Below are 16,983 nucleotides of genomic sequence, written 5' to 3'. Positions count from 1 at the left end.
AAAGAAACAAACAAACGAACAAACAGAAAAATTGGGATCAGAAGTATTTTGGAATATGCACATATACAGAATGTGATATTTTTTGGATGGAACCTCTTTTTAAGCATGAAATTCATTTATGTTTCATAAATTCTTTATGTACATAACCTGAAGGCAAAAATACAGTATTTTTCATGATGTTGCTTGTGAATCATAGTTGCATGGTGTGCAATTTTCCACTTGAGTCATCGTATTGGTGCTCAAAGCTTTGGATTTTACAGCACTTTAGGTTTTTGAATTAGAGATGTTAAGGCAGGTGTGGTGGTTCACGCCTGTAATCCCGGCACTTGGGAAGCTGAGGTAATAGGATTCCTGTGAGTTCAAGGCCAGCCTGAGCTATACAGTGAATTCAAGGTTACCCTACAAAGTGAAACTCTATCTCAAAAAAAAAAATTAGAGATATTAAGCCTGTACTATGCCAAGGCAAGGTAGAAATATAATTTTCTTTTTGTACTGGGAATTGAACCCAGGGCCTTCACATTGAGCTACATCCTTGCTGTAACTTTTTAATTTTTATTTTGAGACAGGGTCTGGCTAAATTGCTAAATTCCCCAGGCTGGGCTTGAACTTGCAGTCCTCGTGCCTCAGTCTTCCACAGCACTGGGATCATAAAAATGTGTCACCACACCCAGCTCAAAACATGATACTTTAAAAAATGTATTTTTTTAATTTTCTATGCACTATTTTATGCTAAAAAATATTTGATATTAAATGGTCCTATAAGCAAATAATTTGTACTGCAGATGGTTTTCATTTTCCTAACATCTACATTATACAACTCTAATCACTGAATTCTTCCTCATCACTGAAATATGTGTTTTTCTTTATCCTCGGGTTCCGTGCAACCTCTGAGCTTGAAGGGTTCCCTGCACTGGGTTTCCATTTGTTCTGTTCTTCAGTCTTGGCTTGATGGAACGTGATGCCTTGGCTAAGACTGTCTAGAATGGGGTCTTCCCCCTTCCTCTTCACTTTCTGCTCTGTCCTCAATTTCTTCCGGTTTGGCGATTTTCTTTCTCTTCTTTTTTTCTTTCTTTGTAGGCTCATGTTCTCCAAGCATATTTTTCAGACAGGGATAATTTAAGTGTCTGCCTTCCCCATATTTACAATACTTCAATTTATCAAAGTAGTTTCGCCTTGGGATGAATTCAGCTGCTGTCCCATTCATTGTCAATAGCAATGCTTGCCTTTATCACGCTACCAAACAACTGCTTGTTGATTATGACTCTGGTGCAGTTTTGTGCAGAGTCTTTATCCAAAAATAATATAAATGCAACCCCTTTACTCTTCTTTGTATCTTTGTTTTTCATTATAGTAACCTTCACAACTTTGCCATACTTGGAAAATATCCGGTATAAGTCCCTGTCTGTCAGGGAAAGGGGCAAGTTGGACACATACATTGTGCTCTTACTTGGAGCCAAGCCACCACTCATTTCTTCAGGGAGGGCTGCCCTGGCACAGCAGGGGCTCAACTCCGACTTTTCCTCCCCCCAAGGAGGGGCCTGGGCCAGGTCAGCCCAGAGCTCGGGGTCGCAGCAGCGCAGGGTCCCTGAGCAGCTCGCTTGGGTCAGCCCGCACTGGCAGGCGCGTTTTTTATTATTTCTTGACATGTAGGCTTTACTAAAACCTGGTAAGTAAATATTTTTCTTCTCTTCAATAGGTTGTTTTAACTTCGGCTCATAGAATCAGACAATGAGAAATTTAGAACAAAACATCAATAAATTAAATACATTAGTACAAAATAATAATGAATCAAACAAGAATAATAGTAAATAATAACCAAAATATGTATTTCTCTTTACCAACGTGTGGAATGCGTACCCATTTAGGATTGTCATATAATACAAGAAGGAAGGAAAGACATCTATCTAGGTATTTCAAGTAGAGGGGATGTAATCGAGTAATTATTCATAAACATCTTGAGTTTGGGTTTAACTTTCTATTTGATTGTAAAAAAAAAAAAAAAAAAAAAAAGAAAGGCAGAAAACAATTAATGGGTGGCCCACCTCCTTGAAGGTTGTATAGTCAAGCCCATCTTCAAGGAAAATTTTCTAAAAGATTGTAGATCTTTAGTTTCCTCTCAGTCCCCCGTTTGTATCTGACACACAGGATCTTCAGCATTTCTTTCTGCCCTGAAGGCTTCCAATCCCACAAAGAAACAGTCAAAAACCTATTTATTTTGTGAAACTATTAGTAAAGCAATGAATCAGCTCTTTCCAACATTTCAGTCTTCTAAAGAAACATTGTTAAAGGAAAGTACTTAACTTTCAAATTAATTTCTTCCGGAGGAAATTGAAAAACCCTGGATATGCATAGGGTAGGGTGGGAGCGTAGGACAGTCACTTTGCAGGTTTGGGAGAGCAGTGCTTCTGATCATTCCATGCACCTGTGTCATTTGCTCCTCCCACAGAGATATAAAATCCAGGAAATTGATTTACAAACTGTAGCCAGCTTTCCTTTTCTCCCTGTGAAATGCAATACTTTAGAGAAAACAGGATATCTAGACGTACAAGAAGCCGTATTTTCTAGGATAGCAGTAGCAGTAGAAAGCCATTGAGTGTATTTAATGTTAAACATGACAGCTAAAAGTTCAAGTTAAAAGTCACAGCTTTAATTGTCAGTGCTTTATGCATTGGTAACCTTAAGGATGATTCATGGAACACTTAGGCCATAGTTGCTATATTTATAAAGTATGAAAATTCACTCTCCAAGAGCCCTCTCATATTTTAACATTCTATGGCCCTGGTCTTCTTCATTTTTAAGTAGCACAGGTACTCTACTACCCTTCTCTCCCTGCATTAAAGGAATTGAAGAGATACTAGTATAATGAGAAACATTCTGATCAGTAAGTGCAGAACTTTGCAGTGTAGGAGTCACTTGCTATCTTATCAAAGATAAAAGATAGAAGAAGAGTTCAGCTCCATGCTCCAATGTTTTAAGATAGTAAAATTCCGTGCTGTACCCAGCACCTGCAATTTTAACAAGCTTGCAAAGTAATTCTGAAACAAACTAAAATTTCAGAGCCACGGCTTTATATCATGGCATTTATATACAATTTCTGTGCTACAAAGTGATCTGATTTCCACATCCAGAGGTTAGATAGACTTAAGTGGTTTTTTCTGTATAACTTGCTCCCACATGCTCTTCCTCTAACAGTAAAAAACTGTTTGTTAGGTAAACTTTGCACTACTGGCAAATTATTCTTTTCAAGGTTGTTAGCCACTATGGATATAATTTCACGGATTTTAAAACTCAGACTAGAGGGTACGCTTTGCAAACCTTTCTGTGGAAGCTGAAACGAGCTGTGTGGGAGGCTCTGAGCACAGTGAGCAGGAAGGTATACTGCCCACACCGTGCATTGTGCCAGAATAAGGACTGCAATTAGCATTTATACCTTGGGCTTTAAAGTAGTCTAGTTTAAGATCCTGCCTGATAAAATGCAAGATACATTTTAATGCTAATGTTGAACACATTCCTGCTTTTATATCTTTTATTTTCCCTCAATTTTTAAAGAAAGCAGTGTCTCTCTGCCTAAATAAACCTGTATTAACTTTCTTTGCATTTAATCCCACCCAATCCCAAATCCTTAGTACATTGCTCCACCCTCCATCCCAGCTGTTCTATCACCTCCTTATCTATCCTGCCTTTATGATAACTTTTTTGTACTTTTAGTTATGCATTGGTCTTATCTTCTGGAAGAAAAAGATGAAAGGTTTACCTTCACCTACTGCTTCCTCTAATACACTCTTATTCTTCTTCGTATGTATTGATGTTTTATATATGTAAGTAAGTAGATATAAATATATGTTGAGTGCTAAATCTAATATCCTTTTCTTGTTCTTATGTTTTTGCTAAATATGTTACTATCCACCCACCCACTCTTATCAGTAAGAATAAATTAGGATATGCTACAACAGTAGATTGACTAAAATCACCAGTGTCATATAAATGACACATGTATTTCTCATGAAATAAAAATGCTATGTGTCAGGTAAAAGGGCCGAAGACCAAGACCAGACCAGGCCACAACAAGCCTTTATTAGGGGAATAGATCTGCCGGGCTGTCTCTGAACAAAGGAGAGACAAAAGCAATATGGCTGGGGCAGGGAGAGTCTTTTATAGAGACTGGGGTGGGGCTTTTAGGGGCTGAGGCGGGGTTGAGTGAGGTAGTGATCAGGGAGTGGAGGAGCCGGTGACGTCACTAGGTGGTAGGGGGTGAGCGAGTATCAGGTTACTCTCTAGGTGGGACCAGGGGCATGCTGGGAGGAAGGGTTTATTCTTTGGTGGGAGCAACCATCTTGGCATGACATCACACAGGGGAGGGGGCAAGGCACCATAGGAAGAGGGCAGCTACTATACATAATAGCTGCTGAGGTAGTGGAAGACCTATCACTATGTATTAGTAGGGGGGTTGGGGAAAGAGAACTCAGCTCATCAACACTCAAAATCAAATGGACAAAGAAGCATATTTTGAATATTACCACTTACCAAACCAGATGGAAAAAAGGAACTCTGAAGTATCTCATACCAGTTACTAACGAGTCTCGTATAGAAGTGGTATATGTCAAGACTACAAACATATTATGGGCCAAAATTCCATGACCCACCCAATATTAAGTAATCTGAGAAATAAAATTTCCCATCGGCTTGGTAAAGAGATAGAAATATCTTATGAGCATGATAATTAACACCATACAATTAAAAACATATTTCCTCTCTTGGTTTACTTAATACTTAATTCTTATTGTGGTCCATTTTTGGTTTATTTCATTTTTTTCATTCTAACACAGCCCACAAATATAATAACAACACTATATTTACCCTTTCTGCACAACCTATAATCTTCAACAACTTTCATGCATTTAGTATCACTTCTATGTCAATGATTCCTTAATTTATAATTTCAGACCTTCCTTGTACTACTTCTTAAAGCTCAATAGCCAGAAGGAACATATTAAGTAGGTGCTGAAAAATTCTTTCAATTTATAATCAAGTCATGTTATAAAAAACTGCTCTATAAAGGGTCATAAGCTCAATAAGCAAAGGCTTGAAAATATGAACACTTCCATTGGAAAATAACACAAATATCTTGTAATACAAGATAATGGGTGGCTATACTATTCAACTTTTTAAATAAGACTTAGATTCAAATGCAGAAAATATATCTCAAAACAATTTCTTGTGTCAGTCTTTGTATTAGGAGTGTCTGTAAATTTTTTTAACTGTTATTGCAACAAAAGAATAGTGATTTAAAAATGTAGAGACTGAGATAGGACAATTACAAATTTGAGTCAAGCCTGGGAAACTCTACACTTTAGCAAAATTCTTGTCTCAAAATTAAAAAGGGTTGGGGATGTACTTTAGCACAATGGCCCTGAGTTCAATCCCTAGTAACAAAAGAAATACAATGGTTTAATAATCAAACAGTGCTAAATAATTTCTAGAAAAAATACAGAAATACTTTACAATTCTCCACACAATCTCATTCACAACTAAGTGTGTGACCATTACTATAAAAATTAGAATGTGTTAAATACCAAGACTTCTGATTGTAGACATTTCCAGTGCTGACTAGTTTTTTTGGTCTTATTCAATAGTTATCATGCTCTAGTATTGGAATTGCTACACAGGATTGTAAACACAACTCATAAATATTTTACTTTATACATTAAGGAATTTTCAAAGTTTAATTTTACTACATAAAATTTTCTTCAACCTTCATTTCTACAAGTCAACATGGAAATCCATCACATATGTATGTTACATGCCCTATAATTAGAAAGGATCTTTAATTCAGTACAGTGATATTGATTCATAAAGCCCTTCCATACTTCCATACAAAATTATACCACTTGTAACATAATACCACCAGACAATATAATTCAGAAACACTATTAATTCCCTAAATATTTTTCTACTCCCACCAGCAACTTCAGATAGGAATATTATTAAGCACAGAAGCATTTAAAAAGAGACAAAATGACAGCTAATAGACTACCAACAAGAGGAGTCCATCTGTACAGACAATCAAATATAACTTTCTGTCTGACACATTCCCACTACTCAACCTTCCTGCAAATGTGGGGACAAGTTACTGGTTTTAGTCCAAGAAATGAGTGACACACACCCAGACACTTTGCCCTTCCTTTTTCCTCCAACCTATTTTTACCATCATTTGCATAACTGGCCCATCTAAGGACTACTTTTCTGTCTGGATCCCCAGATCTTGCAACAGTTTGAGAAGGAGATCTACACATTGTTCAAGGAATCATGGATTCTGATTTTAATGAAAAGAATCGCTGTATTTCTTTTTTCTGTTTTTAAAGTTCATATTGTCTTCATTTTAAATCTTTTTAAAATTTTTAAATTTCTGTTAACTTTCCTTAATTGGTAACTGTGACAGTTGCAAATGAGAGGACCATACATAAATATGTGTTTACATTTTAAATTGACCATATAACCATATTCCACTATAAGAACTCAACAAAATTTTAGCCTTTCTACTTACAGGTGTGTATGGATAAAATTTCCAGTGCAATATTTACAAGGAAAAAAGGCAGTCAAAAAAGAATGTGTTCTTCACATGTTGAGGTCTTCAGAAATGGGTACTTTCAGAATATACTGAAATTGTCAGACCACATCATGAATTCTCTTCCTCCTTTCCTTTCCTGCTATACTGTGCTTACCTCTTTCTTACCTTACAAATTCTTTTTTATTTCTTTTTTCTAAACTTCTATAGTTTCTTTCTAGTCATTTTTTAATGTAATACATGTAGATATTAATAAAGAAAATATAAAAGGATTCTCCTTACTTCTAAAACATTTTTAAATTAATTTTTAAAAAATTAAAACAAAATAATTAGAGAGCAATAATAGTTAATACACTGTGTATTGTAATCTTAAAAGAATGGCCAAAATTATTCAGAGTACAAGTCATAGACAAAAGACTCTCTTTTATAAAGAAGAAACTGTTTAAAAGATACAAGCACAAAGCTTTCTCTTCAATGAAATGAAACACATTAACATATATATTAAAATATTTTTGAAATAACTGAATAGATGATTTCAAAACTTATTTTGACTTCTCCCTACTTCCTATTTGTCTATCTTCTATTTTGCCCTCCATTTTGACAGTATTTTGACATTTTTTAGCTCCCAGTTTTTCACTAGCCCTCTTAACTTCTTTTGTTAGCTCTCTCATCTGGTGTAGCATTTCCATTGTTAAGTTTAATAGCAGTGATAACCCTGTTTAAAAATTCTGGGACATTAGCCAGGTATGGTGGGGGCACACAATTATAATTCCAGCACTCTGGGAAGCTGAGGCTGGGGGAGTATTACTGGAGCCCAGCCTGGGCTACTTAGTGACTTAGTGAGATACTGTCTTGAAATTTAAAAAAGTAAAAAGGCCTGGGGATATAGCTCAATGCAATGGTCACAGGCTCAATCCCCAGTATGAAATAAATAAAGAAACTCTGAGACATAATGGTTTGCATGGTGCTCCAAAGGTGGGTCCTCTTAGCACAATTCAGTCTTGTAGGTTTAAAGTCAGGAAGACTATAGTCCACAATAGCCTTCCTTCAATCTGCCTTCAACATCGTGGTTGTGTTGTGCCCTTTGATATGACAGGCATTCTGTGATTTTGTACTATCTAAGCTTATATTGTTAGTATTAGGGTTCTATAAAGCATAAATAAGTAAAATTCTACCAGATTTAATATTGCAGTGAAAATTCTTTCCATAGCATTATAATATGGAAGAGGTGTAGTTAAAAAGTTTAAGAACATAAGAATCCGAGTTAAAGAAAAGTGAAGAGGTTTAAATTCCAGCTCTATCATTTACTAAATCTGCATTTTAATTTTTTCACCTGTAAAATGAGAATATGAAAATATACTTAGTGTGATTATTATAAAGATCACATTAAAATGCTTGGAAAGCCCTGAAAACAATGCTTGAGAAAGTGTATAAAAGTTTGAGGGCAAATAACTCTAGTGAAGCTTGAAATTCAGCTAAAGAAATTATTTTACTGTGTAGAATCAAGTGGCTTTCTCTGTGACCTAAACCTTTAAATCACATACTATTACTGGATGTAGCTGAAGATTGGTTCCTTTAACAGGCATGAAGCAGGAGAAATCAGTCTGATCAAAGGAGAGTTGTTAACTTGGTCCTCGTCATCTGTTCAAATTGTACTATAGTATACTGAATCTTCTTAACAGTAGTCACTTTTGATCTCTATGTCACTTTGGTAAAGGTAGTTTATTATGGTTTGAATGTTATACTATGAACACATGGTATGAACAGAGGGAAAGAAATACTATTGAACCCTAGCTCTAGTATACTGGGAATAACCTGAGTTTTTTGTCAAATAAGTTTGCCCATAGTGTGCCTATTTTATTATTATAAAAGAAATTAAATTGAGTTTCTTTTTTTTTTGTTTACCTGGAGAATTGAGGACCAGGATGTCAGTGAGAATAAGAGTTAGAGAACAGGATTTCAGAACTAGTAAAGAGGCCTTGGTGGAGTTCAGGTATGTTATATTCATTCTAAACATCTAGGGAAGGACAGAGGCAGGGCAATACATTAAATAAAATGTAAGAGTGAAGACCAGCCATGTATTATTTAATTTAGCTGTTGCAAATCTATTATGCACTCATGGTTCCCAATTGTTATTTTATTTTTTTTGGTTTTTGGGGGAGGGGTTTTTTGGTACCAGGGATCGAATTCAGGTCCTTGCACTTGCAAGGCAGGTGCGGTGCCACTGAGCTAAATCCCTGGCCCCCAATTGTTATTTTATGTTAAAAAAAACTAACGAAGTTATCAAGAAGTTAAGTGAAACTATCTCAAACTTAGTTTCTCCAACCATGTATCTTTTTATATTGTTTTGTTGTCACATGGCTGGCACTCGGGTTTAGTGTAGCCACAGGAATTCACCTATTCTCCCTAGCCCTTGCAGCCTCTTATTACTTTCTACTCCCACTGGTATCTTCCTCCTCAATATTAATGATCAGTCCTGTGACTGCTTTTGGTGCTGCCAATTCTGTTTGGAATTTTTTTTTGGTCTGTTATCTATTTTTGTTTTCTTTCCTTCTTCTTTCCTTCTTTTCTTTCTTTCTTTCTTTCTTTCTTTCTTTCTTTCTTTCTTTCTTTCTTTTTTTTGTACCTGGGATCGAACTCAGATCCTTGCGCTTGCGAGGCAGGCGGCAGAACCACTGAGCGAAATACCCAGCCCCATCTTTTTTTGTGTTTGATTGATGGGTGGAGGTATAGAAAGAGTAAAACTGTTATAAGCTAAGGATACAAGTGAATGCTAGTGTCTGGGCATGGTACACATACCTATATCCCCAGCATTCTGGGAGGCTGAAGCAGGAGGATTGCAAGTTTGAGGCCAGTCTGGCCAACTTAGTGAGACCCTATCTTAGAAAAACAAGAAATTAGAAAAACGGTTGGGAATGTAGTTCATTGTGAAGGACCTGTGTTCAGTCCCCAGTATTGAACACACACACACAAAAATTTAATAAATGAATGCTATTACATTTGTGCTATCTTTGGAGCTACCATTTTCCTTTCCCACACTGAAGATCTCCACCCTAAGAATTTGTGGTTTAAAAGAAAACCTGGAAGGAAGAGCCAAATGAAGAAAGTGAATGTGAGGAGGAAGGGGAAACATATCTTTTTACTATACCCACTCTGGTGTCCCATTGCTAAAATGTAATTTCTTTTTTCTCTATTCTGGTCTTTCCTTCTCTGACAACTTTATTTTAGATTTGATATCTCTTGACTCATGAAACCTACCTCCATCTCTCCAATGCTTGTCTGTCTGACTAGAAGCTAATCTTAGAGCCATGCTCTCACACAAATTTTCATAAATATACCTTGAAAAATAAGGTTGGTAAAATTTGAAGTGATGAAAATGCCCTTGGGAATTGCACATATAATGTGAATTTCTTGCTACATTATATAACTACATGAGGAATGCTAAACTTGCTGAAATAATGCTGGGCACCATAAAATGCATACCATTATTGTTACTGTAATTATCCTTTTGCTTTCAAGTATGAATAGGTAAAGGAAAAAACAAGTGTCTATATTCAGCTTACCAGCCTCTTATCGCTATACACACCAGGATGTTGAAAGTTCTAGAATTCTGAATACATATAAAACTGCAACAAGTAGCAGACCAATTATTAATCTCTTTAAGCTAAAAAATTTCCAGGTTATTTTATAGTCTTTTTATAAGTAAGAGTCAATATGAAAATTCACAGTTCTACAAAGTGTAAGTCCCAGAATTTCACAACATATCCCAATCATAGTTATTAGTTATGAGCTTTGTCCATATATCAGTAAAGTTACAATAGATTTAGTGATTAGTGGAATCATTCAATACATGGTCATGATGTGCATATCAGGATAGTGTACTACTCTAGTTTCTAAGGGAGTTGTACAAATGTATAAATAACATTCCTTCTGTTTTTGGAACTTTATAGTGTAGTTAGAAGAGACAGCATATAGTCAAATAATAAACTAAAGACATGTCAAAAAAAAGATAATGTATACTATAGGAATTTAGAGCAGAGCAAATTACTTTTAGAGGCAATGACTGTGGAAGTTTAATGACACGACATCATGAACCAAATGTTGAAATAAGATTCTACTTAAAAAAAGTTAGAGGTGATTATAATAATAAGAATAATTTTAATAATAATAACACAAAAGCAATAGTGATGACAGTATTCATTTTGGGACCATGCTTGTATCCAATACCTACAATGTAAAGGAGAAGTTTATTTGGCTCACAATTTCCTGTAGTTTCAGCCCATGGTTGACTGACTCCAAGATAGGAATGGCATGGCAAAAAGGCATGATAGAGGAAAGCTGCTCAACCCAAGGCAGCCTGAAAGCAGAAAGAGAAAGGAGGAGATGAGAACAAGAATATACCCTTTTAGTTTAGGTCCACAGTGACCCACTGCTCCAACCAGGCCCCATCTCCTAATAGCACATAAAATACTAAACTCATCAATGGATAAATCCACTGATAAGTGCAACTCCCCATGATCCAATTACCTTTCAAACACATGAGACTTTTGGAGGACATTTTAAGTCTAAACCATAATAGAGAATGATTTAGAAGGTTTTTAAAAGCCTTTTAACTCTCTTTATTTCATTTAATCTTGAAAGTAACATGACAAGCTATTTGAGAGGTGAAGGAATTTGAGCTTAGGAAATAAAGCAGTTGGTCAAAATTACAAAGAAAAAAATGAGAAAATTTATTTCAAAAATAGGCTATTGTACAACATTCAAGCAAATGGGGCTGGATCAGACCTTTGTTTTTTCTTGAATTCGTTCATTGCTCTTTCCTTTCTGTTTTGTATCATATATATAGTAGCATTCTCATACAGTATATTACATCTTTACCAGATTCAACTAATGCACGATACTGCTGGAAAAATGATAGATTATAAAAAAGCTAAGAGATTTCTCCCTTTCTCTCTCTATTTTGGATAGATCCTCCAGCAGCTACCATGCAACCTTCATGGTTGCTACTGTCACATCTGGGGGAGGGGTGTATACCATACCATGCCACACCACTGCTCTGCTGGAACACATGGCTACCAGGATCCCACTGGGATCATAAACTCTCAGTTTCAGTAATGAATTAAAGAGGCAGAGTTTAAAATAAAAGAAGATGGTTTATTTTGAAAAGAGTAAAAAAAAACAAACGAAAAAAGAGGATAGCTATTTTGAAAGAGTAGGGAGGATCAGAAATGAATACCTTTGCATTTTTGTCTCCAGCTCCTTTTTATTTAGGACTAGTGATTTGTTCCATCCCCCATGTGGGCACCCGGAAGTTGGTGCCATCTAATTGGCTCTCCGCCTGTTTTTGTTCCTAACCTGGGTACCTCTACCTACCTTCTTTCTGGCAGGTTGATTTCTTCCTGTCCCTTTGTGATGGATGGGGTGGAACTTATAGAAAAGTAATTTACAGTAATGACAAAGCAAAGGGGACATGTGTGTATCTGGTACAGGTATAGGGATGTTGAAATGAGAATATATATATACAAGTATATATGTATAGGGGTGTGTGTGTGTTTTATGTATTAAATAAGAGTCCTTAGGTGGCTGTCTTCTTATCTCCTTTACATTTTTATCAGAGGTGGGTGAGAGTACTGGTTTCGCTGGTCTTCCATGGCTGGCTTCTTCCTGCTTTGTTAACTCTTTCTGATAAATTCCCATGGGAACTGTGCTACTTGGTGCCTCCCTGGGTATAGGCTTACTCTCTCCTTTATCTTTCTAATTGCTCTTACTCATAGAGGTAGAAGCTGTCCCCAGTAAGATTTTCCATTAATTTTTAGTAAAGCCTCTCTTTCCCCTGACTAGAAGCCACCTTTCTATACACTACTTGTGAGACAGATTTGGCCATGCTCCACAATTGATCCAGAAACCTGTTCTTAAGCTCCCTTAAAACCTTTTCCTTGATTTTGTCTTTCCATTGGAGCAGTAGAAGTAAATTGCTATTACTGCTAATAATTCCATTAATTTTCTAAAGTAGTTCTTTATTTCTCAGCAAATATGTCACTGATATTACTGTCATGTCCGGGGGTGTTTACCAAAACTTAGCTCTCTGAACAGCTGACTGGGATCATAAACTCAGCACCAGTAAATAACTATGGGAACCAAGTTTAAAAGGGAAAACAAAAGCACTGTATTTGTAAGAAAGGCAGAAAGTAGGGGTCAGAAAGCTACCCTGTGAGGTGTGTGTAGGGGATTTTGAAAAGGCGAATACCTGTGGGCCTTTGTTCTCAGCCTCCTTTTATTGTGTTTTGGGGGGCCTTCCCCCAGGTTGATATTTGGAAATTATAGCAACTTGATTGCCTCTCTGAACTGTCATAGATAAATCCCAGGCCCTAAGACCCTAACCAGGCACTTTTGCCTCTGTGCTTCTTGCCTGCTTTTCCTTAGCTGTGGAATTTATAGGTTGATTAGGAGGAGCTTTACAGATAAGGCAATTTAATGTTAATGATTAAAGGGATGCATGTTATCTATTGCAGCATATAGTAACCCTAGCATGGGACTAGGAATATATATATATATATATATATATATATATATAGAGAGAGAGAGAGAGAGAGAGAGAGAGAGAGAGACAGAGAGAGAGAGACAGAGAGAGAGAGAGAGAGCACGAGAGAGAGAGCTTTCTATTAAGTGGCTGTCATTTGTCTTTGTTTCCTGACTTGTGCTCTGCTTATCCTCCCTCCCTCCCTCCCTCCTCCCTCCTCTCTCTCTCTCTCTCTCTCTCTCTCTCTCTCTCTCCCTCTCATTAATTGTTCCCTCAGTAAAATTTTAACTCTTTCTAGTCAGGATTTGCCAGAAATTATTTTTATTTTTCCTGCCTACAGACCCCTTCTCCCCTGCATTACAAATTCCCTATGTTAAGTTCCTTATCCATGAAGACTTGAAGTGATTTCTGTCTTAATGTATATGCATAAAATTCCATACAAGCCTATGCTTATCGTCTATAAAGTAAAAGAATGAAATTGCAGACAAAAGGAGGAAGTCAGGAGAGTGTTTATTGCAAATAAAAAAATAGCAGCTGGTATTATGGAACAGGAAGAGACTCTGAAAATGGAGTTTTTTGAGGTGCTTTCTTTGTTTTCATTTTATATAGATAAGCAGAGCACAGGACCTGGTTTTAAATGGGTGGGTTGGTGGGTTTAGCATCTATAAAGAAAACTAGTTATTTAGCTGACTCTATGTTTTTAAATTTCTCCAATTGCAGCCTAGAATTAGGGAGAAGCTGTCAACTAAGCATATTCTACCTAAGTCTCTTTCTTGGGAGGAATGATTCTTATCTACCCATTCTGATTCCTAACTTGCTACTCTTTTTCCTGTGTTTGTTTTGAACATTTCAAAGCTTGACTAGCTGCATGGTTGAATTACTTAAATTGATGTTTATGCTATTTTCTTTCTATACAGCCAAATTTATGTTAGGCCACCCCTTACTCTCTACCTGCTTATAAGGTAACTAACAACTGTCTATTATACTCTATTACAGAAGTAGATTCCTGTTACTGGTATTAAGTCCATCACCTTTCTAAAGTATTTCTTTGCTTCTCAGCAGTTTCATTGCTGCTAATACCAACTGTCTATGTTAAATTCCTTATTCATATAGACACGAAGTGATTTGTTTTAAATTTTTATCCATAAGCAGATACAATATTTTAAAAGTCAACATATTTTTAAAGGTTATAAAGGAAATTAACAAAACTCTCAAATTGAGGTGACAATAGCCAAATTTAGAAAGCTAATGAAGTAGTTCTATTGGAGGAGGGAGTTTAGGAAGTGGAATTTTGAGAATGTTATTTGATAGTGCAGGATTGCATAGGATTTTGCATGGTGGGATTATATAACACCAATTAAACATGGACTGATTTGAAGATTTAAAAAGATTAATATAAGAAGAGTAGATAGTTTGTAGTTGGAGAAATAGTGATATGAAAAAATTGCACTAAATGGAGATAAGCAGTCAAAGAAGACTTTATTCCAGACTATCACCATAAGAGTCAAGACAATTGATAAATAAAGAGCGAATAAACTCAACTCTGCTGAAATAAAATGTGGGAGAGGTTTTAAATGCCAGAAAAAAAAAAGTCAACGAAAAAGTACTGGAGGATGTGGAGGCAAGTTTGGTCAAAATTGTTAGGCCCTTTGTGTTTGCTAATAGTCACTTACCAAAGTTAGACTCTTACATTCTCACAGAGAATGGATGATTACATTTCAGAGGTATAGCTTCCAGGTCATTTTGAAAGACAGCCTTGTGTTATAAAAGCAATAAGAGCCTGAGAGGAGATTTACATCTCAAAGTGGCAGAGAAAGAAATCTAGATTGAATTTTTTTCAAAATAAGTGCTTTCAGTAAAGGAAAATGGGGGCTATAGTCAAAAAGGAATCTGTCTAAAGTTTTAGTCAGGCTGAAGGAAACAGTAGAACCATTTTGGTCAGTAACTAAAATTAAGGAAATCAGTAGGAACATTTCTTTTTATAAGTGTATAATGCAAGGGAGTAACAGAGAAGCAAGTTTTGAGAAAATGTATTAAAAATAATGATCTATGCATTAAATGTAGCTCAGGAAGAATGAGAAATAACATTCTCAAATTTACAGAGGTAATTTTGAATACTGTTCTCAGACAGATGTGGTTTTATTTTAGGCAGCTAAGTTAGATAGAAATTAATATATAGTCAGAGAGGGATTGGCCACTCAAGGAAATCAACTGAAGGAATAAAGACTTTACAACTGTGGTTGGAGGCACATCTGTTAAAAGCTAGGCCTCAAGATAAAGATGCAATGGCCAAGCCTACATGCCTTCTGAAATGGCAAGCAGGAACTTGGAATTATAGTATAATTAGCATCACTTGGTCTAGTAAAGTCCAGATAGACGTCAGTCATCCAAGTGAGTGACCAGAACATCTGGACCCATCCCGGTTCATCATAGTTTGACCCACGTTGTTTCCACCTCATGATTTTCCTTGCTAAAGTATTCTTAGAGAAGTGGCCTCATGGCAACTCACTTTTGGGTCCCCTCCTGTCTCTCAGGAGCCATTCCTATCCCCCAACAAACCTTTTCTACTCTTAACCTACTTTGTCCTTTGGAATTCATTCTTCAATTTCAGGGGACACCAACTCAGCATATCTGACACCTAGCAGTTTGGAGGTCATATTTTCTCCTATATCAGTTTTAATAAAATGAATAAATAGAAGTAATACCCATTGCTACAAGATTAGCTCTAATTGGATGATTCTCCAATTAGAAATGTATTAACAATTCTAGCCATTAACCAGTCAAAGACTAATAAACCTTCAACAACATTTACTAGATATGCCTATGTCTAGGAGATTTAAAAAACATTAATTTAATCACTACTTTATTTCTATGTGAGTTTTTAAAATGTACTTTGGAAACAAGTAACATTTAAGCAATGCCAGGTGTGGTGGGGCACGTCTATAATCCTAGCTCTCAGGAGACTGAGGGAGGAGGATTGCCACAAGTTCAACGCCTGCCTCAATTACATAGAGAGACCTTGTCTCAAAAAACAAAGCAAATAAACATTTAAGTGAGAATTATTGAGCCTTATTTTTCTCTTTCTAAAGATAAAGGAGAAAAAATAGAGACAGTCTAAGCAAACAGAGTATATTTACCCAAGTTACGGATAATTGTTTTCATATATTTATATCACTTAATTCTCAAACAACTGTGAGACATGACGAAGACACTATTTTCCCCAATTTTCAGATGAAACTTAGGTTTACAATTTGCAGAGCTGCCTTGGAAGCTAACTCAGTAATCCAAACTGATTCCTTAAGCTTGTGATAAGCAGGCTTCATTGAGAATGGAAATTGGACCTGCATGAAGTGATGATAAGTTTTGCTGATCTAGAATCTTTCATTAAGTCTGTTTAAAGAAAGGCTGGGGATGTAGCTCGGTGACATCATGCATGCCTGGCAAGTGTAAGGTCCTGAGTTCAATCCTCGTAAGTCTGTTTAAAGGATCCAGTAAACCATAACTTACAGGTGGTCTCCTTGCAAACACTTAATATTTATCAAGCTATTCAGACTAAGAATGATGATGGATTTTTTTCCCACAGAGATTAACTGTTGCTATCTTTTCAAACTAATTTTAGTCCATGCTTGTGGTGGAGACAATGTTAAATTTTGATGTGATTATTGACAATAATGTAACATGGTCGCCCTCTGGAGGCTATTCTCAGATCTGACTAGCATGTCTTAATTTGGAAAACAATAAATTGAAAGTTTTAACATCATTTTAAATTTATGTAAATCACATATATGTGCATAATTTATTTAAAGTTTCAAAAACTTTTGGTTTCAAAATATTTAAGATATTAAAAGTGCTTAATTTAACATTTCATGGCATATAATTTTAGTATCCTCCCCCTTTG

General features: G+C 36.0%; 1 pseudogene; it reads right to left on the bottom strand.

Moving 5' to 3' along the window:
• Positions 1–819: 819 nt before the first annotated feature.
• LOC101718330 (zinc finger CCHC-type and RNA-binding motif-containing protein 1 pseudogene) lies at positions 820–1,469 on the bottom strand (annotated as a pseudogene).
• Positions 1,470–16,983: the final 15,514 nt, after the last annotated feature.

Source organism: Heterocephalus glaber, unplaced genomic scaffold (assembly GCF_053883595.1).
Source record: "Heterocephalus glaber isolate CG9 unplaced genomic scaffold, H.glaber_assembly_v1.0 deba00001547, whole genome shotgun sequence".
In the NCBI taxonomy this organism is placed as follows: domain Eukaryota; kingdom Metazoa; phylum Chordata; class Mammalia; order Rodentia; family Bathyergidae; genus Heterocephalus; species Heterocephalus glaber.
The sequence above is the reverse complement of the archived record's forward strand: the minus strand, read 5'-3'. Positions and strand labels throughout refer to the sequence as shown.